This window comes from Dendronephthya gigantea, unplaced genomic scaffold (assembly GCF_004324835.1).
Source record: "Dendronephthya gigantea isolate DGI-Jeju-01 unplaced genomic scaffold, DenGig_1.0 000057F, whole genome shotgun sequence".
NCBI lineage: Eukaryota > Metazoa > Cnidaria > Anthozoa > Malacalcyonacea > Nephtheidae > Dendronephthya > Dendronephthya gigantea.
Window position 1 is genome coordinate 564,072 of NW_021163067.1, and position 26,534 is coordinate 590,605.

Consider the following 26,534-nt stretch of genomic DNA (forward strand, 5'->3'; position numbering starts at 1 on the left):
CACTGACATTGATTGACTGGTATGAGCACCCATCGTGTGCATTGACATTGATTGACTGGGTTGAGAACCCATTGTGTGCGTTGACATTGATTGACTGGGTTTAGCACCAATCGTGTGCATTGACATTGATTGACTGGGTTGAGAACCCATCGTGTGCATTGACATTGATTGACTTGACTGAACACCCATTGTGCGTATTGACATTGATTGACTGGGTTGAGCACCCAACGTGTGCATTGACATTGATTGACTGGCTTGAGCATCCCCCGTGAGCATTGGCATTGATTGACTCGGTTGAATACTCATCGTGTGCATTGACATTGTTTGACTGGATTGAACACCCAGTGTGTGAATTGACAATGATTGACTGGGTTGAACACCCATCGTGTGCATTGACATTGATTGACTGGGTTGAGCACCTATCGTGTGCCTTGACATTGATTGAGTGGGTTTAGCACCATACGTGTGCATTGACATTGATTGACTGGGTTGAGAACCCATCGTGTGCATTGACATTGATTGACTTGATTGAACACCCATTGTGTGTATTGACATTGAATGACTTGGTTGAGCACCCATCGTCTGCAATGACATTGATTGACTTGGTTGAGCACCCATCGTGTGCGTTGACATTGATTGACTGGGTTGAGCACCCATCGTGTTCATTGACATTGATTGACTGGGTTGAACACTCATCGTGTACATTGACATGGAATGACTTGGTTGAGCACCCATCGTCTGCACTGACATTGATTGACTTGGTTGAGCACCCATCGTGTGCATTGACATTGAATGACTTGGTTGAGCACCCATCGTCTGCACTGACATTAATTGACTTGGTTGAGCACCCATCGTGAGCGTTGACATTGATTGACTTGGTTGAGCACCCATCGTGTTCATTGACATTGATTGACTGGGTTGAACACCCATCGTGTACATTGACATTGATTGACTGGGTTGAGTACCTATGGTGTACATTGACATTGAATGACTGGTTTGAACGCCCATGGTGTAGATTGACATTGATTGACTGGGTTGAACACTCATCGTGTACATTGACATTGATTGACTGGGTTGAGCAGCCATCGTGTGCATAGACATTGATTGACTAGGTTCAGCACCCATCGTGTTCATTGACATTGATTGACTTGGTTGAGCACCCATCGTGTGCATTGACATGGATTGACTGCGTTGCGCACCCATCGTGTACGTTGACATTGATTGACTCGATTGAACACCCATTGTTTGCATGGACATTGATTGACTGGATTGAACACCCATGGTGTACATCGACATTGATTGACTGGGTTGAACGCCAATGGTGTGCATCGACATTGATTGACTGGGTTGAGTACCCATGGTGTACATTGACATTGATTGACTGTGTTTAGCACCCTTGGTGTACATTGACATTGAATGAGTAGGTTGACCACCCATGGTGTACATTGACATTGATTGACTGGGTTGAGTACCAATGGTGTACATCGACATTGATTGACTGGGTTGACCACCCATGGTGTACTTTGACATTGATTGACTGGCTTGAGTACCCATGGCGTACATTGACATTGATTGACTGGGTTCAGTACCCGTGGTGTACATAGACATTGATTGACTGGGTTGAACACCCATGGTGTACATCGACATTGATTGACTGGGTTGATCACCCGTGGTGTACATCGTCATTGATTGACTGGGTTGAGTACCCATGGTGTACATCGACATTGATTGACTGGGTTGAGCACCAATGGTGTACATAGACATTGATTGACTGGGTTGAGCACCCATGGTGTTCATTGACATTGATTGACTGGGTTGAACACCCATCGTGTACATTGACATTGATTCACTAGGTTGAGCACCCATGGTGTACATTGACATTGATTGACTGGTTTGAACGCCCATGGTGTGGATTGACATTGATTGACTGGCTTGAACTCTCATCGTGTACATTGACATTGATTGACTGGGTTGAGCAGCCATCGTGTGCATAGACATTGATTGACTAGGTTCAGCACCCATCGTGTTCATTGACATTGATTGACTTGGTTGAGCACCATCGTGTGCATTGACATGGATTGACTGCGTTGCGCACCCATCGTGTACGTTGACATTGATTGACTCGATTGAACACCCATCGTGTGCATGGACATTGATTGACTGGATTGAACACCCATGGTGTACATCGACATTGATTGACTGGGTTGAGCACCCATGGTGTTCATTGACATTGATTGACTGGGTTGAACACCCATCGTGTACATTGACATTGATTCACTAGGTTGAGCACCCATGGTGTACATTAACATTGATTGACTGGTTTGAACGCCCATGGTGTAGATTGACATTGATTGACTGGGTTGAACTCTCATCGTGTACATTGACATTGATTGACTGGGTTGAGCAGCCATCGTGTGCATAGACATTGATTGACTAGGTTCAGCACTCATCGTGTTCATTGACATTGATTGACTTGGTTGAGCACCCATCGTGTGCATTGACATGGATTGACTGCGTTGCGCACCCATCGTGTACGTTGACATTGATTGACTCGATTGAACACCCATCGTGTGCATGGACATTGATTGACTGGATTGAACACCCATGGTGTACATCGACATTGATTGACTGGGTTGAACACCAATGCTGTGCATCGACATTGATTGACTGGGTTGAGTACCCATGGTGTACATTGACATTGATTGACTGTGTTTAGCACCCTTGGTGTACATTGACATTGATTGAGTAGGTTGACCACCCATGGTGTACATTGACATTGATTGACTGGGTTGAGTACCAATGGTGTATATCGACATTGATTGACTGGGTTGACCACCCATGGTGTACTTTGACATTGATTGACTGGCTTGAGTACCCATGGCGTACATTGACATTGATTGACTTGGTTCAGTACCCGTGGTGTACATAGACATTGATTGATTGGGTTGAACACCCATGGTGTACATCGAAATTGATTGACTGGGTTGAACACCAATGGTGTGCATCGACTTTGATTGACTGGGTTGAGTACTCATGGTGTACATTGACATTGATTGACTGTGTTTAGCATTCTTGGTGTACATTGACATTGAATGAGTAGGTTGACCACCCATGGTGTACATTGACATTGATTGACTGGGTTGAGTACCAATGGTGTACATCGACATTGATTGACTGGGTTGACCACCCATGGTGTACTTTGACATTGATTGACTGGCTTGAGTACCCATGGCGTACATTGACATTGATTGACTGGGTTCAGTACCCGTGGTGTACATAGACATTGATTGACTGGGTTGAACACCCATGGTGTACATCGACATTGATTGACTGGGTTGAGCACCCGTGGTGTACATCGACATTGATTGACTGGGTTGAGTACCCATGGTGTACATCGACATTGATTGACTGGGTTGAGCACCAATGGTGTACATAGACATTGATTGACTGGGTTGAGCACCCATGGTGTTCATTGACATTGATTCACTAGGTTGAGCACCCATGGTGTACATTGACATTGATTGACTTGTTTGAACGCCCATGGTGTAGATTGACATTGATTGACTGGGTTGAACTCTGATCGTGTACATTGACATTGATTGACTGGGTTGAGCAGCCATCGTGTGCATAGACATTGATTGACTAGGTTCAGCACCCATCGTGTTCATTGACATTGATTGACTTGGTTGAGCACCCATCGTGTGCATTGACATGGATTGACTGCGTTGCGCACCCATCGTGTACGTTGACATTGATTGACTCGATTGAACACCCATCGTGTGCATGGACATTGATTGACTGGATTGAACACCCATGGTGTACATCGACATTGATTGACTGGGTTGAACACCAATGCTGTGCATCGACATTGATTGACTGGGTTGAGTACCCATGGTGTACATTGACATTGATTGACTGTGTTTAGCACCCTTGGTGTACATTGACATTGATTGAGTAGGTTGACCACCCATGGTGTACATTGACATTGATTGACTGGGTTGAGTACCAATGGTGTACATCGACATTGATTGACTGGGTTGACCACCCATGGTGTACTTTGACATTGATTGACTGGGTTCAGTACCCGTGGTGTACATAGACATTGATTGACTGGGTTGAACACCCATGGTGTACATCGACATTGATTGACTGGGTTGAGCACCCGTGGTGTACATCGACATTGATTGACTGGGTTGAGTACCCATGGTGTACATCGACATGGGTTGACTGGGTTGAGCACCAATGGTGTACATAGACATTGATTGACTGGGTTGAGCACCCATGGTGTACATTGACAGTGATGGACTGGGTTGAACACCCATGGTGTACATTGACATTGATTGACTGGGTTGAGCACCCATGGTGTACATCGACATTGATTGACTGGGTTTATTGGATATCGACCAGGATAAAAATGGTGTTTCTCCAAATTTAACGCTATGAACTGACATTGACGGAGACACCGTTACAGTTGAACAACCTAGAATAGATAAAATGAAATAATAAAATGATTAACGGGAATACGTTTATAAACGTGATTACGCTTTCACATAGCTAGTTGCAAGAATTTTTAATCTTTTATATAAGTATGAATCCTAGCTGCAATTTCAGCATTTTTCGTCTAATATAATGATTGTTGTCGCCTTTGCCCATATCATATGTCTGCCTGGTGCGTTTATAACAGAGCATGGTATACCAATGAATATGAATTATTATTTTGTGTGGATATGTATTGATTGAAATTTTGATATATTAACATTTTCTTATTGTTTAATTTTCTTAACAACTTTATCAAGATTAATGTGACTGGTGATCCATGCAGATTATTTCCCCATTGATGAACAGGATAACACATTGATAATAAATAATATAAGGGTGAAATATTGCTATGTAGGAGCTTGTAGTAGTAATGATCGATTTGTCTCCTATTTTATGAAGTTTTTTTTACTGATGACTGAAAATTAGCCTGGAAAAGGACTGAGAAAAATTGGCAAAAGCGTATTTAGGTAACTGAAAATGGGTCATCAAGAAACATAAATGTTGGTTTTGCAGAACAACAGCGAAGGAAAACCCGAAGTATGAGGTTGAACAACCGCGATCCTAACCATTACCAGAAATTTGCGACATGATAATTTGCATGTATACTAATTTGCATTTAACTTTCAGCATAATGGCCTTCAACTTTCACTATAAAATACATATAGTAAATATACAAAACCTAAAAATGCCGTTGACCTAGATCTTGCCCACTGTTTGCCGACCTCTGGATCAATAGAACAGCCGTTTCCCAACGTTTTAATGATCGAATTATTTTCCTTAGGTATTTCTACGTTCGGCCAAATGATTGTGAACAAATGTGTATATAGCCTTCGTATTGTTCAAGTTCCAGACAAGACTGATAATATTTTTTAAAGTGATTGCAGTAAAAATCCGAGCCGTATAGAAAAGTTTATACACAAATACGAAAGAGAATATCTTAAACAATTTTTTTTGGTACATTATACGTCAATTCATCAACTACCTGAATCGAAATATTCGAATCAATGTGAGCGATTTTATAAGTTCGTGGACAGCACACGGACAAAACTTTGAGCAATATATTTTTAAATTTGGCCGAATGCAGAAATGCCCAAGCTAAAAAATCCTGTCACCAAAACGTTTCTAAACAGCTGCTCTACCGATCTAGAGGTCGGCAAACAGTGGGCAAGGTCTAGGGCAAGGGCATTTTTAAGTTTTGTCTATTTACTATATGTATTTTATAGTAAAAGTTGAAGGACATTATACTGAAAGTTAAATGCAAATTAGTATACATGCAAATTATCATGTCGCAAATTTCTGGTAATGCAATGGAGACATGTCACACGTATCGTGCGGATCAAATTTGGCCGATGAAATCTTCCGAGGAATATCAATACACGAGTTAAACGAAAGATGTCAGCTTTGTCCTGAGGCTTTGCGTCTACCGAAAAAATATTATCCGAAATAAGTCTGACCTTCGTAAGCAAGAATATCAAAAGAAATAAAGAAAACCTTGAGAAAAACCTGGAGAAATTTTATTAATACAGTATTATAATATTATTCTCCAGAAATATTTGCGCCGCGCTCATTACTTGTCAGTCGCATAAAGGCCATTTTAAAACAAAACCCGCGGAAAACCCACACTCGCAAGCTCGCTGGAGGTGGGTGCATGTAATTAAAATCAATATAAAAACATTTTCATTGGATGAAAACCCTCGCAGCGGGTTTGTGGGTTCGCCATTGCGAGGACTGGAAAAGAGCCTTTTACGTGCGCGTACGTACGTATGAAAAACGAGTAACTGCACGTAAAATTCTAAATCCTTATATATTCTATCGTTGAAAAAACTATTAAGTAAATAAATCGAAAGAAGGTAGTTTTCTGCACATTTTAGTTTGCACTTGTAGACCAGGGGCCGGTTGTATCAAGCCCGTTTAGCTTAAACGGTGGATTAGTCAAAATTAAATAACACTTTTACATCTCTCTTGAATGAACCAACTTGAATATTATGCACGGAATATGTAGTTGTAAACAGTATCTTTGTATTAAGGTTGAAAACATTTAGTTTGCTTGTTGAATAAAACGATAGACTTGCTTTCTATTTTGAACTTATCCACCGTTTAAGCTAAACGGGCTTGATACAACCGGCCCCAGGATGTTAAATAATAAAAATTTGGAAGCATTTCAAATTTCCCGTGCGTGTACGTGCGTATGAAAAACGCGTAAATGGAAAGCAGCCCTTAGGGTTAGGTTCGGTAGCAACCAACGGAGTAGCAACCACGCCATGCGCACTGAGACCCTAAGAAATAAGAGCCAAAAGGCCATGATCTTGTCAACTCAGTAAAGTTCAAATGTTCGTTTTGTGAAGAAATCCTGGATTCTGAAGATGACGCAATAGGTTTAACAACACTGGAGTTGGATTCTGATGGTGATGGAGTAGGTTGAACAACACTGGAACTGGATTCTGATGATGATGCAGTGGGTTGAAAAAAATATAAAATATGCTAGCCTTCACGCACTTTTGGGAAGATTGCATAGGAACATATACTGGTTGTATCAAAAACTGCAACCCTAATAATTCCTAGAGGCCTACGATCTTTTGGTATTGAATGAATATATGAATATTAGGGTTATTATTTAAGCTTTTTAAATTTTTAAAGTATTTTCATAAATATACAGGGTGTATAAAAAAAATTCGAATCGAAATTTTGCGTGTAATAATGCAAAATATATTTGACAAACTTGGTTGATTTTTACATCATTGTTAAGTTCATTTATTTCTCTTTCAAATGACACGTTGTACGTGTAATTTTGTTGAAAAATGAAGAAGTACTGGTTCGACAAAAAAAGTTAATAAAAATCACCATTTTCCGCCGATGGGAACTGGACGTTTGTTTTATTGAAAATTAATCCCAAAGGGCTTTAAAATCTAATCATTACTGAAAACTAAAACGCAAATTTATCTCAAAAATTCTCCTTATTCAATATTAAACGATAGAAGTTTGAAGAACACAATGCCTCCATTATTTAAATTTGCATTTTCTTTTGTCTGGTGGTCTCATTTCGAATTCCCATCGGCGGAAAAAATTGATTTCGGCAACAATTCGAGCAACAATTTTTAAAAGACGATAACTCGGCCAGTTTTGGTCGTGTCGATATAAGAACGGTATAATCGCAAACTAAATAAGCTAATCTTTGTTGCCATATAAAAATTATAACGTTTACTTTAGTATTTTATACACAGCAGCCTGTCAAAGTTGGATTCGAATTTTTTTTATACACACTGTAGAAAATAGGCACTGTAATTTCCGCAGTTCATTGTCCTTCATTGTTATGAATGACATATCACAAAGTTTTTTTCATAAAGGTTGGTTCTTGGCAATCCAATTACTTTTTAACATAACGGAATCAGTATTCGTACGCTAACGTTACGTTGTGCATGTTAACTATATAATAGTTAACATGCACCGAAGACCGTAAGCGACGTTATATTCAGTTATGCAAATGTACGAACGTAAAAGTTCTAATTGTGATTGGCTAGATGTATAATAATTGCAAATGAGACGATGTATGCATGTAAGCATGTTGATGTTCGTTAAAAGTAAGTAGTCGATTGCAATGTTTTCAAAACATTGTTTTTGAAAACATTGCAATCGACTATTTTTCATTGATTGCAATGTTTCGTTATATTTTCGGTATTTTCCATAAATTTTGTAGCATAGGATTGTGGAAAAAGCATCCCATATACCTGCACCTGACACTATTAATTTTTATATGATGGTCGCGAAACAAGCACAACATTGTGAAATGTTAGAAAACAATTATAACTCGCATGCAATGCCGGTGTAAATTTTCATGTCATAAGATAGATCAAGACTATTAGTCCTTTGGGACATGCTCTCTCAGCACAATAAATATGGAAATATGAAGCAGTCTTTTACAATCAAACATTTATTTAGTTGAAATTACCAAGCTGCGAGAATACATGAACTTCTAGTATAGAACTAAAAGTTTTACTGCCTTCAATGAGAGGACGCAGGGTAATCCATGAAGTCGAGCGAATTTTAGGGTCTACATAATGTCAAATGAACTTGAATGTACATGCATAAGCTATATATAATGATCGATCAGTGTAAGGCCTGGATCACACTGGCTCCTAAGAATCGAGGATCCATTGTATTACTTTCCGATAGTCTCAAAAAAGCATTTTGCACACCAGCGGTCAACTTTGTCTGAGGACAAAGCCCAAAGGGAATCCCAGACAAGTGTAAACTAGGCTTAAAGGCGTTTTAAGATTAGAATATATTTTAAGCAATCAACTTGCGTTGAAAGAACTTATGCAAAACAGAACTGCAAACTTATTTTCGATTATGAATATATCATACCTGACACTAAATGTTCAACCAATGAGGGCCTGGCATTTTACGGTAACGAACAAATTTGGCAGTCCCAGCCAGTAGGGAACAATGATCTTAACGTAAGTTTCGTTCGTTAATGCGGTTATAAGTCCTTCGGTGCATGTTAACTAATAGGACGCCTAACGGGCATTTCAAAAAGTTATATCCAACAAAATTAAGAACCATATTTTACAAATAAAATCAAATAAAAATAAAGCGGACATAACGAGCTGATTGACGTTTAACTGCATGATATGCACTTTAAAAAGTGGCATTCCAAGAATATTTCCGTTGCGACATGATCCGCCTATTGGAAACCTTATATAAATCTATGTAAACCTTATAAACTGTTTATTCACATTTGACCCGATAGATTGATTATAGAAGACGCTCCGAATCAACTGTCAGGGAGAAATTGAAATACAGAACTAAAAATTAGTAAGAAATTATTGCTAATTATTACCAATGAAACTCACCGCCAATATCAAACAGCAGTCCAACGCTTCCAAACAGGATAACTAGAAGCTGCAGCATTCTCAAAGCAGAGAAAACAAGGCAGTTTTGATATCGGGAACGCGTGTATAAGAATTAAAGTTACTTTTGAGTCAAAATGATTTGCTTCTGCAAAATATTGAGCGACACACTTGTCAGCAGGGTTGCCAGACTTTTAGTAAATAAAGAAGCTAAACATTGTTTCAAACAAAGCTTCTGGAAATAATATTTGACTAATTTATTCAGTAACCTGGCAACCCTGTTGATCAGACTTCTTCATCTAATTTGCTTCCTGGTTGGGGTCAGTGAAATGTAATAAATAACTGAACGTTACCTCCTTATAACCTCCTTATAACTTCCTTATAACCTCCTTTTGTGAAGCCAAAATTCTGTGGATTTTACCTCCACGTTACCTTACGCTCGTCTGGAGGTAAAGTCCCGCGAATTTTGGCTTCACGAAAACGATGAGGAGGTATCGTTCCAGTTCACTGGATTAGAGTTCAATTGTTTGATACAGTTTTTGTATTATATGTGAAAGGCTATTACACAATCGCTTTAAATTCACAAGCAGTTTTTGAAAGTGTAATTGTAGGCGGCCCAAAATTGCGCGATATTTTATCGCGCGAGAAATTCCTCGGTAATTTGTCAATATTTAACAATTATTCGCCAAAGGCGGGTGAATATCGCTGAATAAAAACCGAGAAGAAGTCGAAGTAAACCGAGACGAAGTCGAAGTGAATCGAGACGAAGTCGAATTGTTTTAGTATAATTAAAAAGGTGATTTATTGAGAAAGCGAATTGTAGAAAATACATGTTTTACAAACTTAGACAAATATCTGAAAAGTTGTACGGCGATTCAAATAAAACAATGTTTACGCAAAATAAAGCGTTCTAAAAAGTAGTTTTTTACCTTGAGAATAATTTGTGCCTAATTTTTTCCCTTCTTTTTTTCTTTCAGGTACAGTATTTGGCTAAAATAACGTATTTCTACATCTGTCACTTTGGCAAAAACAACTTGCCGCCAATTTGAAGAATCCACTTGGGCGATTATCGCGTAATAATCCGAGGTCGCTCGACCAATCAGAGAACAGAATTTTCAATAATCACCTTTGTAATTATACCAATTAACAATTATTCCCTGAAGGTAAAGTTATTGCAAGCCTATTATTATACCTCAAATTCAAATTGTCCAATGAGAAAGTTAGATTTCTGCCACGTGATCATCAAATTTTTCTCGGTATCGCACTCACGTCATCCGTATTCAAAGCAGTGCCAGATTTTTTCATATTCACTGGTGAATATCACTGATTACTGATTTATAGAAATACTTTTCTCAGCCTTCGTACTGTGTGTTTGGATATCCTACAAGCTCACAATATTTTTTCAGTATAATATATCATTTTTATAGACCCTCCGCTCGAGGGATTCGGCAAAATATTCCCTCAATAATTATATCACCACTTCTGGAAATATTTCGCTGAATTCTTCACACTCCAGGTCTAGATCTATAATGATAAATATGGGGACATCCTGTAAAATTAAAATGTTGCAATAATAACCTTTCACATAACACTTCAAGAAGCTAATTTCGAAGTCTCAATAGCTAAGGGACGCCGGAAGGAACACGTTGTCACTTAATAGGTGGGCGAAAACCAGATTTGAGGGGCATTTATAAGGTGAAAAAAATAAAAACAAGCCAGAGGCCAGGGGGGCGAATACCTTCCCCCGCCTCCATTCTCCGGCGTCGCTGTCATAGCTTCACTGAAACTACGAAAAATTGTGGAAATCTTGAAAGGTTTTCTTCTGTCTGCCATTTCTGAACTTTTCTAGTTTAAATGCTAGCAATACTATATATATAGAGAGGCTAAGGCTAACTCGCATGCCATAATATCCTGTACAACGTTTGTACGGCCTGAGTTATTATTCTATCTATGCGTGGAAAAATTAAAATAAATGAATGTGATGCCTTTCGTATTCGCTCTTTATTAACGGCTGTAGTTTGACAGAATTAGTTGCAAAAAGTTAGTTACCTAAAACATAAATTTTGTTTGGGAGTTAAAATGCATTCTCGATCATGAGAGCGACAGTAAAACTAGTTCACTACGTCGGCTGGACACAAGAAAATTGTCAAATCAGGCCATCAAATCTGCATGGAAATATTTGCGAACCGACACAAAATTTGGGAGAGGAAGTGCCACCCTGGCAATGCCTCCCTGCTCTTATGCACAAAATGTCGAATTATTATTGAGAGTACTTTCAATATTCAGACTGGGCTTTTGCTTCCTGAGAAATGCTATAATCCCAAAGTTTTGTGCCACTATATTTGAAAATCAAAAAGGATTACTGACAGGGGCATCTGCCTCTCTTCTCTTTTACGAGCATGGCAAGATAAAAAGGACAAAGAAGTAAGCCTTTTCATTTCAGAGGATTGTTTGCAACTTTTGCAGTTGATAGTCGTATTCGCATATAGAGTAGCGTATTAATATATATCTGCTTTATAACACGTAAAATGCAACCAATCAGCTTTAAGAATATTCATGTAATCATCATGGAATCATGAAACAAAGAGAAAACGAATTCAGTGGTTCATGATTTGCTAACACTCTCAAGTCAGTTTCATAACAGAAATGCCTTTCCTCAAAAATCTTCCTCCCTTTGCCCTCGAGCTCGCATCTTTCTGGCGTCCCTGACCAGTAAGGTGTGAAAATTTATGGATGTTAATCTTGTATTAAACATTAGGTGTTTTATTGCAGTGCCGGTGAAATATTTATAGAGGTCCTGATGGCCTAATCAACTTCACAAGAAATTCAATGAGTACTCCATTCGAAATAATTCGGGCATTATGATTACCAGCTTCTTATTAATGATGTAGATGAATTGCATTTTGAAATTACACTGTAAATTGCATACTGTTTTGCCATATTTCACTATAAAAATTTAAACCCATTTCAAGGATTTGGAAAATTACTGCCCATTGTATAGTATACACCGCAGACTCAAGAACGTCGTGAGGAATTCTGGTCCACAATGGTGGGTGTGGGTTCGAATCCCACACCTGATATTTTTCCACTAATACTAAATTAGTACTCCTATATTAAGGCATCAGTCATGTCGATGGCGTGGGTTCGAATCCCACCGCTGCCAAATTACATGCAATTTTAGTATTACTGGCACGTCTATCTTATAATACACCAAGAGTCGTGCAATAAACTTTGCTCAGTTATGTAGAATCAGGGTTTGCCAAATTGTAGCAGCTGCAGGCTTAGGTAGCGTGGCCGAGTGGTCTAAGGCGCTGGTTTTAGGCACCAGTCATTTCGATAGCGTGGGTTCGAATCCCACCGCTGCCACTGTCAGGCTGGATGTACCTCATGCAGAAAGATTTTTTTTAGATTTTAACATCATGATATAGAGAAAATTTTCATTTTTTTATACCAATAGGTGTTGTTGGTGTGGTATATATTCGTCAGGTTGGCCGAGCGGTCTAAGGCGCCAGACTCAAGAACGTGGTGAGGAATTCTGGTCCACAATAGTGGGCGTGGGTTCGAATCCCACACCTGACAATTTTTCACTAAAGCTAAATTAGTACTCCTAAAATATTGTTTTAAAAAATACTTTGTTGAAATTACTTCTGTCGTTTCCCCGTCGATAACGTCGAAGAAAGCGATATTAGCTCCGAAATATTTTGAACTGTCAGGTTAGCCGAGTGGTCGAAGGTGCCAGACTGAAAATGGTCTACGATGCCTGGTCAACAGTTGTGTGCGTAGGTTTGAATCCCACACCTGAAAAATTCGGTCATGTAAGAAAATGTTTTTTTGGCTGGTCAAAATTTCCTCACACCTCCTATCGTGAAAAAGAAAGTGAAACATTTAAAAAAGTTAATGGCGATGAGAATACACTAGACACAATATTATACAGTGGATATAAAGTTCCAATCCGGATTGGCATATTTTTCTACAAATAAGAGAGATACTTAACCATATGATCGTAATGCATTTTGCACAGGCAATAGTACTCGTTATGAGAAATTAGCCTTTGCAATATGGAAAGTTGGGCAGCAACACTTTGTCGGTAGCGTGGCCGAGTGGTCTAAGGCGCTGGTTTAAGGCACCAGTCATTTCGATGGCGTGGGTTCGAATCCCACCGCTGCCAAATTCCATGCAATTTTAGCATTATTGTCACATCTATTTTATACTTGAAGAGTAATGCAATAAACTTTGCTCTGTTATGTAAAAGCAGGGTTTCCCAAATTGTAGCAGTTGCAGGCTTAGGTAGCGTGGCCGAGCGGTCTAAGGCGCCAGAATCAAGAACGTGGTGAGGAATTCTGGTCCACAATGGTGGGCGTGGGTTCGAATCCCGCACCTGACAATTTTTCACTAAAGCTAAATTAGTACTCCTATAATATTCTTTTAAAAAATACTTTGTTTAAATTACATCTATCGTTTCCCCGTCGATAACGTCGAACAAAGCGATATTAGTTCCAAAATATTTCGAACAGTCAGGTTGGCCGAGTGGTCAGACTTAAAATGGTCTACAATGTCTGGTCCACAGTTGTGTGCATAGGTTCGAATCCCACACCTGATAAATTTCGACATGTTAGAAAAGTTTTTTTAGTTAATCAAAATTTCCTCACACCTCCTATCGTGAAAACGAAAACGAAACATTTAAAAAAGTTAGTGGCGATGAGAATACACCAGATACAATATTTTACAGCGGATATAAAGTCCCAATCCCGATTGGCATACTTTTCTACAAATAAGAGAGATCACTTAACCATGTAATCGTAATGCATTTTGCACAGGTGATAGTACTCGTTATGGGAAATTAGCCTTTGTAATATGGAAAGGTGGGGAGCAACGCGTTGTCGGTAGCGTGGCCGAGTGGTCTAAGGCGCTGGTTTTAGGCACCAGTCATTTCGATGGCGTGGGTTCGAATCCCCCCGCTGCCACTGTCAGGCTGGATGTACCTCATGCAGAAAGATTTTTTTTAGATTTTAACATCATGATATAGGGAAAATTTTCATTTTTTTATACCAATAGGTGTTGTTGGTGTGGTATCTATTCGTCAGGTTGGCCGAGCGGTCTAAGGCGCCAGACTCAAGAACGTGGTGAGGAATTCTGGTCCACAATAGTGGGCGTGGGTTCGAATCCCACACCTGACAATTTTTCACTAAAGCTAAATTAGTACTCCTATAATATTAGTTTAAAAAATACTTTGTTGAAATTACTTCTGTCGTTTCCCCGTCGATAACGTCGAAGAAAGCGATATTAGTTCCGAAATATTTTGAGCAGTCAGGTTGTCGATAGGTCGAAGGCGCCAGACTTAAAATGGTCTACGATGTCTGGTCCACAGTTGTGTGTGTCGGTTCGAATCCCAAACCTGACAAATTCGGACATGTAAGAAAAAGATCCAATCCGGATTGGCATACTTTTCTACAAATAAGAGAGATACTTAACCATATAATCGTAATGCATTTTGCACAGGCAATAGTACTCGTTATGGGTAATTAGCCTTTGCAATATGGAAAGTTAGGAAGCATCGCTTTGTCGGTAGCGTGGCCGAGTGTTCTAAGGCGCTGGTTTAAGACACCAGTCATTTCGATGGCGTTGGTTCGAATCCCACCAATGCCAAATTACATGCAATTTTAGTATTACTGGTACGTCTATTTTATAATACTTCAAGAGTAATGAAATAAACTTTGCTCAGTTATGTAGAACCTGGTTTTGCCAAATTGTATAAAATACAGGTTTAGGTAGCGTGGCCGAGTGGTCTAAGGCGCTGGTTTTAGGCACCAGTCATTTCGATGGCGTGGGTTCGAATCCCACCGATGCCACTGTAAGGCTTGGATGTACCTCATTCGGAAACATTTTTTTTTAGATTTTAACTTCATGATATAGGGATAATTTTCATTTTTTATACCAGTAGGTGTTGCTCTTGTAGTCTCTACTCGTCAGGTTGGCCGAGCGGTCTAAGGCGCCAGACTTAAGAATGTGGTGAGGAATTCTGGTCCACAATAGTGGGCGTGGGTTCGAATCCCACACCTGACAATTTTTCACTAAAGCTAAATTAGTACTCCTATAATATTGTTTTAAAAAATACTTTGTTGAAATTATATCTGTCGTTTCCCCGTCGATAACGTCGAACAAAGCGATATTAGTTCCAAAATATTTCGAACAGTCAGGTTGGCCGAGTGGTCAGACTTAAAATGGTCTACAATGTCTGGTCCACAGTTGTGTGCATAGGTTCGAATCCCACACCTGATAAATTTCGACATGTTAGAAAAGTTTTTTTAGTTAATCAAAATTTCCTCACACCTCCTATCGTGAAAACGAAAACGAAACATTTAAAAAAGTTAGTGGCGATGAGAATACACCAGATACAATATTTTACAGCGGATATAAAGTCCCAATCCCGATTGGCATACTTTTCTACAAATAAGAGAGATCACTTAACCATGTAATCGTAATGCATTTTGCACAGGTGATAGTACTCGTTATGGGAAATTAGCCTTTGTAATATGGAAAGGTGGGGAGCAACGCGTTGTCGGTAGCGTGGCCGAGTGGTCTAAGGCGCTGGTTTTAGGCACCAGTCATTTCGATGGCGTGGGTTCGAATCCCACCGCTGCCACTGTCAGGGTGGATGTACCTCATGCAGAAAGATTTTTTTTAGATTTTAACATCATGATATAGGGAAAATTTTCATTTTTTTATACCAATAGGTGTTGTTGGTGTAGTATCTATTCGTCAGGTTCGCCGAGCGGTCTAAGGCGCCAGACTCAAGAACGTGGTGAGGAATTCTGGTCCACAATAGTGGGCGTTGGTTCGAATCCCACACATGACAATTTTTCACTAAAGCTAAATTAGTACTCCTATAATATTGTTTTAAAAAATACTTTGTTGAAATTACTTCTGTCGTTTCCCCGTCGATAACGTCGAAGAAAGCGATATTAGTTCCGAAATATTTTGAGCAGTCAGGTTGTCGATAGGTCGAAGGCGCCAGACTTAAAATGGTCTACGATGTCTGGTCCACAGTTGTGTGTATCGGTTCGAATCCCAAACCTGACAAATTCGGACATGTAAGAAAAAGATCCAATCCGGATTGGCATACTTTTCTACAAATAAGAGAGATACTTAACCATATAATCGTAATGCATTTTGCACAGGCAATAGTACTCGTTATGGGTAATTAGCGTTTGCAATATGGAAAGTTAGGAAGCATCGCTTTGTCGGTAGCGTGGCCGAGTGTTCTAAGGCGCTGGTTTAAGACACCAGTCATTTCGATGGCGTTGGTTCGAATCCCACCAATGCCAAATTACATGCAATTTTAGTATTACTGGTACGTCTATTTTATAATACTTCAAGAGTAATGAAATAAACTTTGCTCAGTTATGTAGAACCTGGTTTTGCCAAATTGTATAAAATACAGGTTTAGGTAGCGTGGCCGAGTGGTCTAAGGCGCTGGTTTTAGGCACCAGTCATTTCGATGGCGTGGGTTCGAATCCCACCGATGCCACTGTCAGGTTGCATGTACCTCATGCGGAAACATTTTTTTTAAGATTTTAACATCATAATATAGGGAAAATTTTCATTTTTTATACTACTAGGTGTTGTTGTTGTGGTAGCTACTCGCCAGGTTTGCGGAGCGGTCTAAGGCGCCAGACTCAAGAACGTGGTGAGGAATTCTGGTCCACAATGGTGGGCGTGGGTTCGAATCCCGCACCTGACAATTTTTCACTAAAGCTAAATTAGTACTCCTATAATATTGTTTTAAAAAATACTTTGTTGAAATTACTTCTGTCGTTTCCCCGTCGATAACGTCGAAGAAAGTGATATTAGTTCCGAAATATTTTGAGCAGTTAGGTTGTCGATAGGTCGAAGGCGCCAGACTTAAAATGGTCTACGATGTCTGGTCCACAGTTGTGTGTGTAGGTTCGAATCCCAAACCTGACAAATTCGGACATGTAAGAAAAAGATCCAATCCGGATTGGCATACTTTTCTACAAATAAGAGAGATACTTAACCATATAATCGTAATGCATTTTGCACAGGCAATAGTACTCGTTATGGGTAATTAGCCTTTGCAATATGGAAAGTTGCGCAGCATCGCTTAGTCGGCGGCGTATCCGAGTTTTCTTAGGCGCTGGTTTAATTTATTATTATTATTATTATTAAAAATTTTATTTACAAACACTAGCCCCGTCAGTTACCACTGATTTCCACGGAGGGCGTCTACTTAATTACATTATGAGCGTCTACTTAATTACACTATACAAATATAAACTGTATATAATATGCAGAATTAACTACTTGAATTTTGAGCCTCTTGAAACAATGAATCGATTGAGCAGACTTAGCTTCACGCGAAAGACTATTCCATAATACAGCTCCTCTATATTTAAAACTTCTTTTGAGAAACTCTTTCTTAGGTCTCGGGATTGATAGATCAGTATCGTAATGTCTCAGGTTATAACCATTTTCAATTACACTACGCTCAGAAAAGGATTCGCGAAGGCACGGAGCAGTACCGTTATTTAGGATATTATAAACGAGAACTGCTTTGTTAGTTTTATATTTAGTTTCGAGATTTTTCCACCTAAGCTTCTCCAGGAGTTCAGAGGAGCTTGTATTGTAGTCTGCCCCCGTTAACACCCGAGCAGCCCTATTTTGAAATTTTTGCAACTTTTCTTTCAATAATAGACCGCAATTGTCCCAAAGAGGGGAACAATAGTCAAAGTATGGTTGAATTAAAGCTTTGTAAATGGTGTGCATGGTTTCTTCAGGAACAAAGGGTTTAACTCGTCTCATTACACCTATTCCCGCGCCTACCTTTCTGCTTATTGCATTTATATGGGCTTCCCAATTAAGTTGTTCATCAATCTCGACGCCCAAACATTTAAAAGATCTATAACGGGTTACTGGTACATTTCCAAAGATCACTGACTTATTTCCTAGTTTATTTTGAATGTTATACGAAGAGCCTACAAACAAAAGTTTAGTTTTGGTAGTATGATGTTGCAATTTATTATCACTAAGCCATTTACTGATATTTTTTAAATCAGAATTCAACATATCTACTAATTCATCAAAGTTATCCGACGACGCAAAGATTTGAGTGTCGTCTGCATATATTCCAGGGGTAGTAGATTTTAGGTACTCTGGTAAGTCATTGATATACAGCAGAAACAACAGGGGACCCAGAATGGAACCTTGGGGAACTCCACTTATTATTTCTTTGCGAGTCGATTTATAGCCATTCACATAACACACCTGCTCTCGATTAGTCAAATAGGAAGCAAACCAAGCAAGTTCGGAGTGTTTTATTCCAAACTGGTTTTTCATTTTTATCAGTAGAATTTCATGATCAATTGAGTCAAAAGCTTTTCGAATATCTAAGGAAACTATACCAGTAATTTTACCCTTGTCCATATTTTCCAACCATTTATCACACATTTGAAGAAGTAGAGTTAATGTTGAGTGTTTTGGTCTAAAGCCAGATTGAAATTTTGAAATCAGTAAGTTCTCTGACAGATAGTCATATAGTTGTCGAAAAATTTCTTTCTCAAATATTTGCTAACAATTGGCAGAATGGAGATCGGACGGTAATTTTCACACTTTCTCCTATCTTCGGATTTATAGATTGGTTGGACTCGTGCTATTTTCCAATCATTGACAAATTTCCCAGTATATAATGATAGATTAAAAATGGCAGTCAGTGATGGAGCAATTATATCCGCAGATAGTTTAAGTACTTTTGCTGGAATTTTATCGAGTCCCGTAGCTTTAGAAACTTTTAGAGATTTTAGATTATTTGCAATTTGATCAATACTTAGACCTGAGAAGCAAAATGTTGAGCGGCAAGTAGAATCCTTAACATTTGTTTCGTAGGCAGCGTTACAATTTGTCACTTCAGCCGCTAGTGACGGGCCAATATTAACAAAATAGTTATTTAGTTGATTTGCAATTGAAACTCCGTCTGTAATAACACTGCCGCCGATATTGAGTTCATTGACTATTGTAGATTTACTACCGTCTTTACCTAGAAGAGTATTAATTAATGACCAGCTTTTTTAACATTTCTCTGCTGAGAGGATTCTGAAAGTTTATTATTAAAGTAGTCAGCTTTAGCTTTCCTTATTTCAGAATTCACTTTGTTTCTGATGGTTTTATACTTTTCCCAATGCGCTTCAGAGCCAAATTTTTTAGCCAATTTCTGATAGAGGTCTCTTTCCCTCATAAGTTGCTTTATGGATGCATTTACCCATGGCATTGATTTAATTTTAGTCCGCCTACTCTGAATTGGCGCATGCCTATCGAGTGTCTCTAGAAAGAATAATTTCCAAATTTGCCAGCTATCATTTGGGTCATTAAATTGGTTCACATAATCCCAGGGAACCGTATTTAAGTCTTCGAGGAACTGTCGTTCATTAAAATTTTTAAAATTTCGAAATTCCTTAAAGGCTTGTTTTTTCTTTGGAAACACCATTTTTTTGACAGCAAAAATTAGGTTATGATCGGAAATCCCCAAATTAATTACTCCATAGTTAGAAATACTCTCAGGATTGTTAGCTAGAACCAAGTCAATTAAGGTTGCAGTTGTTTTAGTCACCCTAGTTGGTTCTTCTATCAGTTGTTTCAGCTGATATAACGTACATATATTTAATAATGTTTGCGTGTGATTATCATATGGGGATTTACTAACGTCACAATTAAAGTCCCCTAAAGCTATTAATTCTTTATTTTCCATATCACATTTTTGAATAAAGCGTTCAAAGTCGTCAAACAAACTTATATTAGTTAACCTGCACCGTAGCACGAGAACGAACGAGTATGCAGGTATGCAAATATTTTTGGTCAGAAGCTAAAATCTGATTGGATTGCATAATTAATCACGCACGCGTCGGACGATAGTGAAGACGAGAGCGAACGAATATGTAATTAAATTCCATGAGTCATGACATTTTTTTCAAATTAAAAGGCCCAAAGGGAATAAAACTATAATAAAGTTAAGACGTAGGTTTAGGCTATAAAATTGACACCATTGCAATAATACGTACATACAGTATATAGCATTGTTAAGATCTAAAAATTGAAGCATGCCTCCAAGGCGAGTTAGACGCATTGGAGAGGTAGAAAGGGCCTTAATACATGAAAACTATCAACGAAATGGTCCAGTCTGGGATATTGTTATAAATGACATCGCGCGAGATGAACGTTTTATAAATATACCCGATAACGTCCAGGTGCTGTATGCTAATGCCGGTCAACGACCTGCTGCTCGAAGACGAATTCGCGAATATATCGCAAAAGAGCAAAGAAAGTGAGTATAAATTCAGTAATATATAGTTCTTTTTCTTCTTATGGCATAATCTATATGTTTCCTATTGCACAAATAATGCGCGTAAGGCTAAATTAATTTCAAATTATTAATGTAGTGGACTATTAGAAAGGGTGAATGAGATGCAGTATGCCGAACACCAAAATGCGTTTCATCGAGAAGCCGCAAATTTGGCAATTCGCCAAAGAATTCAGGGAGCTCAAAATGAAAATATAGCAGGCAATAACGATCAAATCGACGAAATCCCTATCCCTCCAGCGCAAAATGATGAAAACGTCTTTCTACAGGAACAGGCACTCGGACCCGACAACGGCGGTAATCAGGATGACCAAGTTCCTCCAGCTCAAGATCATCCTCGAGCAATGCCCATACCCATTCCCGTGCCTGGAAATGGCGAACGGCGTCCGTATCATGCACTGGCTCGTGAAAATGCGGAGGCGTTAAATGCCCTTTTAACCCGAGAAGTTCCAGTTATGACACAGCAACTGCAACAGACAATGGAACTTATGAACCAACTGATCAGGCGGCAGTTGGATAATTAAAATACGTTAAGTCAAAAAGTCTCAAAACAGTAAATTTTTCGTTTCATTCTGTTAAATTTTATTCGTTATTTGTATAGCGTTTTAATCCAAACCACTGTATATTATATAAGAATAAAATGTAGAGTTTGCAAAACGGTAATTTATCAATATTGTAAGAGGTATTATCTTACAATTACCGGTTGAGAAAAAGTTCACAAAAGTAAGATCAAACACAAAGTAAGATAAATTACACACTGTAACTCTCGGACCTTTGGGAATTATAGCTTGCGAATTTCGTACTCTGATTTATGCAAACATCCGAGCAAACATAAATCATGCAAACAAATTGTCATATTTTTTGGCGAGTTATCAGTCACAGATTTCCTACTCCGGAAAAGCTACTATTTCAAAAATCTTTGGTGCTAAATTGCATGTATAACTTATAAAAGTTGTTAAATTTCGCTGGTATGTTACTTCAGTTAACTTTTGCCAACTGTATATACCTTGTATACTTCTTTGGATGAACTTTGTTTATACATTACAGACTCGAGAAAGTTCAATGTGCCTTTCAGCCAAAAATGCACAAAGTTCATTCACTGCAAGGAACATCCATCTTTCATGACGCCACAGATGATGAACAGCTCCATACTCTTTAATTCTCCTGATGCAATGTTCCACCCGAGTTCGAACTTTTGACAACTCTTTGTTAAACAATTGTCTTCTTAGGTCACCAGCTACATCTCTCCATGGAGTAAGGAGGGGGTAAGCACTGGGATATCCTTTATCGGCAAATATATATACACCAGTGGTAGATGGAGTTCTTCGTTAGTTCCTATGTTAGCCATTAATTGAAACTGGCCGCTATCGTTGTTATGCCCTAAGAATCCTGACTGAATGAATACGATATTCCCATGATTATCCATTATTTTTGGGTTGAAAAGTTGTGGTATCTGCAATGCCCACTGTAGAATAACTGTTGAGGTTCAGTGTGCGGTCTTTGTATTCTATGACGAGTTCCATCTATGACAGCCACTGTGCCTGGAAACATCTCCCAATGATTGGCCATTTCCAACCATTGCTCCGCTGTCGGCCACTTTACTTGCTCTTTGAAATAGTTCCAAAGCACAGGAAGCAGAAACCGAATTTCTCTTTCAACAGTTGTTGGACTGATCATGAATAACCCACTAAGCATTGTAACTTCTGGGTACATTCGAAGCCAAATGAACACCACTAGTATTCTGTTCCGAATGTCAAGGGTAAAAGGGTTATCGCGAACCCTTAACCGCCGGCGTCGAGTGTACATGGTTACATAAGGCGTAGCATCTCGTACAATCTGGCTGAAAGATTCCACGCTTTCGCCAGTCAAACTCCAAAATAGTTGTTCGCATCTTATCAGTTGATTGTAAAAGTCTCTTCCCGGGAAATAAGAGGCAACAAAATCGGGATATAGAATTCGCTCGACGCGAGCCCTCGGTAAATTAGATTGGGCGCATGTTGACGTTAAGACAAGTAGGCCGTAGAAAGCACGAAAGAACTGCAAGTAATGAGTTTAAAGCGTTGTTTCTGTCTATGACATTGGTCGATTCTTCCATTGATGCGTTAATTATTGGCAAATATATCAAGAAGAAAGCGTTGAAGAGATTATTTAGCTGCATAAAACAGAGATTTAGGACCTCCATTTCGTTGTCCATAGCTTTGAGTGTAGTTCACCGTGCAAGTTTTCGTCTGACACAAGCTGGTGCCAACTGCAGTACTGGGAATAATGGGAATTTTTAGCTGACTTGTGTATTTACGTTATTATATAAACGCATAAATTCCCAAGAGGTTCTAATAATGCCTATCAAATTTATATAAACAACATGCATACGAAAGGTAACGAGTATTCAAATGAGTTAATGTCACAGCCAATTGAAAACCTCTATCATACGATTGAGTACGACTCTGTCGTTCAGTTAATGAGGCTATTCGTTCGTTCTCGTGCTACGGTGCAGGTTAACTATTAGCATTCGGAGGTCTGTACCAAGAACAAACTAAGAATGGCTTGCTATATTGACGAAAAATTTCAATGCACACCATTTCAAGCGAATTTGGGACCAATTCTGTACGTTCAACACATGAAAAGCAGTTTCTAACATATAAAACGACACCCCCACCGTGTCTATTACGATCCTTTCTGAATAAATCGTATCCAGATATTTTAATTTCATGGTCTGAGACAAATTCATCGATTTTGGACTCATTGATGGCTAAGACATCAATCGGACATTTTTCCAATATTACTCGAAGCTCATCGATATGCTTCAAGAGGCTATTAACATTTAGGCTAGCTATTCGAAAACCTTTGAGATTAGCAATTTCGCTAAGAGCAGATTCAGAATTACAATTTACTATTGCCGGGTCATTCAACAAGTCATTTAGTTGATTAATGATAATTTTTACGAGTACAAATTATTGTTAATGGACGATACTCAACGCACTATAGACCTGGAAGTTTATAAATTAAACATATTGTCGAAACAAAGAAAGACTATATCACAGACTTTCATTATTTGCTTGCCAAACCCGCAGGCTACTGCACCCAGTATCGTTTATTAACTATGTCCAAACTACTATGTTTGACCTATTCATAAATATAACAATGAAACTATAGTTAAGCCAACAGGCAGTTACCCGTGTTAGCCGTATCTGGCTATCATTCTCATTTGGATTGCGAGCTCTCAGGACCGAGTAAAAGAGACAACTAAATTTATTTTTAAAATTCAGCGTTTCACGCTTATTATTTCTTAACACTAAACAAAAAACAATGCCAAGAATTAGCAAACCACGATCAAGGGCTCGTCAGCAAGATCGACCATCCAGTACTCAACCGTCTGTCGAAATACCGCAGAATTTGGGCGAGCTATCAACTTTAGAGTTGAAGAATCTTTGCCGCGAACTCAACTTTTCCTGCGCTGGTGGCCGTCGGGTGCTTACAACGCGCCTACAGAACGAACGCGAACGCTTAAATACGAATACACCGCAAACCAATGTTGAAAACGTTCAAACCGTTTCAGCCAACAACTCGCCATCTGTTCCCGACGCGAGAGAGAGCTTCAGCGACGACCAACTGGCACAGATCAGACAGATTGTTTCGCAGTCGATCTCATCATTCTTCGAAAACCAACCTCCCACAACCGCTTCAACGCGCGTAGAGGAACAGACGACTAACCCGCCACCGCCAACGCCACTCGAAAGACTAGAACAGCTTGGTCAATTCCCGTTTTTAAGTTCCAGAGAACTCCAGCAGCAGCCGGCCCCATTTCATGAGCCCGCAGCCTCAAACGTGCAAGCGGACGGGGGTTTCACGCCAGAGATTCCAAGCAAATACGTTCGTGACATCGAAAGTGGTGAGTTTTTTGAGCTTGCTAGATTACTACCTAAAAATTTAAATAAGTCAAATGTTGGTTCCGATTATTCCGACAACGTGGGTTTCACAATTTCCTCCACGGGAATCTCATTAACACCACGCAAACCTCAAGTGCTCACTGACATTGAAGAGTGGACAACCGCTTTCAACACGTATATGTTAATTATTGTTAAAAAGTTCCCAAACCGTGCATCAGAACTTTTACAGTACATGGAAACCATCCGTCATGCGGCAAAAACGCATGGCGGTTTAGGCTGGTGTGTATATGACCATAAATTCCGATATAAAGCCGCCGCGTGTCGAACATTGTCGTGGGCCAACATTGATATGCAGTTATGGTTGCGTATTTTCACTGCTAGCTCCACTCAATTGCGGGAAGATTATTCCCTTTTTTCTAACGGACCCTCAATCAAAGCTGGGGCAGCGAGGGACGGACTTTGCCACAGCTACAACAGGGGAAGACCTTGCCCATTACGACCCAATTGCCCCTACACTCACCGATGTAACCGATTTGGCTGTGGGGGGAAACATCCGGGGTACCAATGCACACAATCCCGTGAAGAAAACGATCATAACGAAGATCACTCCTCAAAATCCGCCCGTAGTTCCAAAAAGACCAACAGAAAATAGAACTGTTAGTTTAATACCTAGTATATATAATAGCAGTAATTTAATACCTTTAGATAATACTATAGTTACGCCAATTCGCGTTGACGCGCTCGAAGATGCTCTGCGTGGGCATTCTGACCCATCATTCGTTTTGAAACTCTGTTCGGACTTGCGTTTCGGTGCTCGCATTGGCTACGATGGTCCTCGCATGTCCAAATTTTCGAAAAATCTCAAGTCTGCCATTGACAATCCAACTATTGTTTCAACTAACCTAGCTAAGGAAGTTGCTCTTGGCCACACAGCTGGTCCTTTCACCAATCCCCCGTTTGCTAATTTACAGGTTTCGCCGATTGGTATCGTACCCAAAAAGCATTCGGATAAATTTCGAACCATTTTTCACCTCTCGTTTCCAAAAACGGGAGAATCAATCAATTCCTTTATCGAGAAAGATGATTTTGCATTGCAGTATATTAAAATCGACGACGCTATTGCGGCTTTAATCCGATTAGGCAGAGGTACTTATCTTGCTAAAACTGACGTAGAGTCTGCTTTTCGTCAATTCCCTGTTCATCCGGACGACTGGGAGTTATTAGGCATGTACTGGAACAAGTCCTATTATTTCGATAAAGTGTTGCCCTTTGGTCTGCGTAGTGCGCCGTATATTTTTAATCAACTTTCCGACGCACTTGAGTGGATTTTACTCAACAAGTGCTACATAAGCTATGTTGGGCACATACTAGACGATTTCCTTATTATGGAACCACCAGCCAAAACTGGGGTTCCTTCTCATGCATGCCAAACTAGCCTTTCTAGCATGTTACTAACTTTCCGCACGCTAGGCGTTCCAATTGCAGAACATAAAACTGAAGGACCAAGTCGCATCATAGAATTTCTAGGCATTATCCTCGATTCACAAACGATGGAGGCTCGTCTCCCAGCCGATAAATTGCGCCGCCTCTCTGTCGACCTAAATTCGTGGCACACAAAAAGTCAGCTACACTCCAAGAGCTCCAATCACTAATTGGAACATTAAATTTTGCATGCAAAGTTATTCCCCCGGGCCGAGCTTTTCTGCAACGTATCATCAGTCTGACACGGGGGGTCTCCAAACCACATCATCACATTCGCTTGACAATGGTTTTCGCGAAGATATAAAAATGTGGCAAATTTTTCTTAAGGACTGGAATGGAACAACCTTATTTCTCAACTCTTTCTGGGAGAATTCAACAAATCTTTCCCTGTATACGGATGCCTCTGGTACT

The 26,534-nt window shown here is 39.4% G+C and overlaps 9 non-coding genes across 9 annotated transcripts; all 9 read left to right on the forward strand.

Moving 5' to 3' along the window:
* The first annotated feature begins 12,670 nt into the window (after positions 1-12,670).
* Positions 12,671-12,752, forward strand: Trnal-uag. Its single transcript has one exon. It is a non-coding gene; the product is annotated as a tRNA-Leu (tRNA).
* A 115-nt stretch (positions 12,753-12,867) lies between these two features.
* On the forward strand, positions 12,868-12,965 carry Trnal-caa. The gene is given in 2 exon segments: positions 12,868-12,905; positions 12,920-12,965. It is a non-coding gene; the product is annotated as a tRNA-Leu (tRNA).
* A 507-nt stretch (positions 12,966-13,472) lies between these two features.
* Trnal-aag lies at positions 13,473-13,554 on the forward strand. Its single transcript has one exon. It is a non-coding gene; the product is annotated as a tRNA-Leu (tRNA).
* Positions 13,555-14,268: 714 nt separating this feature from the next.
* On the forward strand, positions 14,269-14,350 carry Trnal-uag. Its single transcript has one exon. It is a non-coding gene; the product is annotated as a tRNA-Leu (tRNA).
* A 115-nt stretch (positions 14,351-14,465) lies between these two features.
* Positions 14,466-14,563, forward strand: Trnal-caa. The gene is given in 2 exon segments: positions 14,466-14,503; positions 14,518-14,563. It is a non-coding gene; the product is annotated as a tRNA-Leu (tRNA).
* A 590-nt stretch (positions 14,564-15,153) lies between these two features.
* On the forward strand, positions 15,154-15,235 carry Trnal-uag. Its single transcript has one exon. It is a non-coding gene; the product is annotated as a tRNA-Leu (tRNA).
* Positions 15,236-15,351: 116 nt separating this feature from the next.
* Trnal-uaa lies at positions 15,352-15,449 on the forward strand. The gene is given in 2 exon segments: positions 15,352-15,389; positions 15,404-15,449. It is a non-coding gene; the product is annotated as a tRNA-Leu (tRNA).
* A 498-nt stretch (positions 15,450-15,947) lies between these two features.
* On the forward strand, positions 15,948-16,029 carry Trnal-uag. The gene has a single exon. It is a non-coding gene; the product is annotated as a tRNA-Leu (tRNA).
* Positions 16,030-16,832: 803 nt separating this feature from the next.
* Positions 16,833-16,914, forward strand: Trnal-uag. The gene has a single exon. It is a non-coding gene; the product is annotated as a tRNA-Leu (tRNA).
* Positions 16,915-26,534: the final 9,620 nt, after the last annotated feature.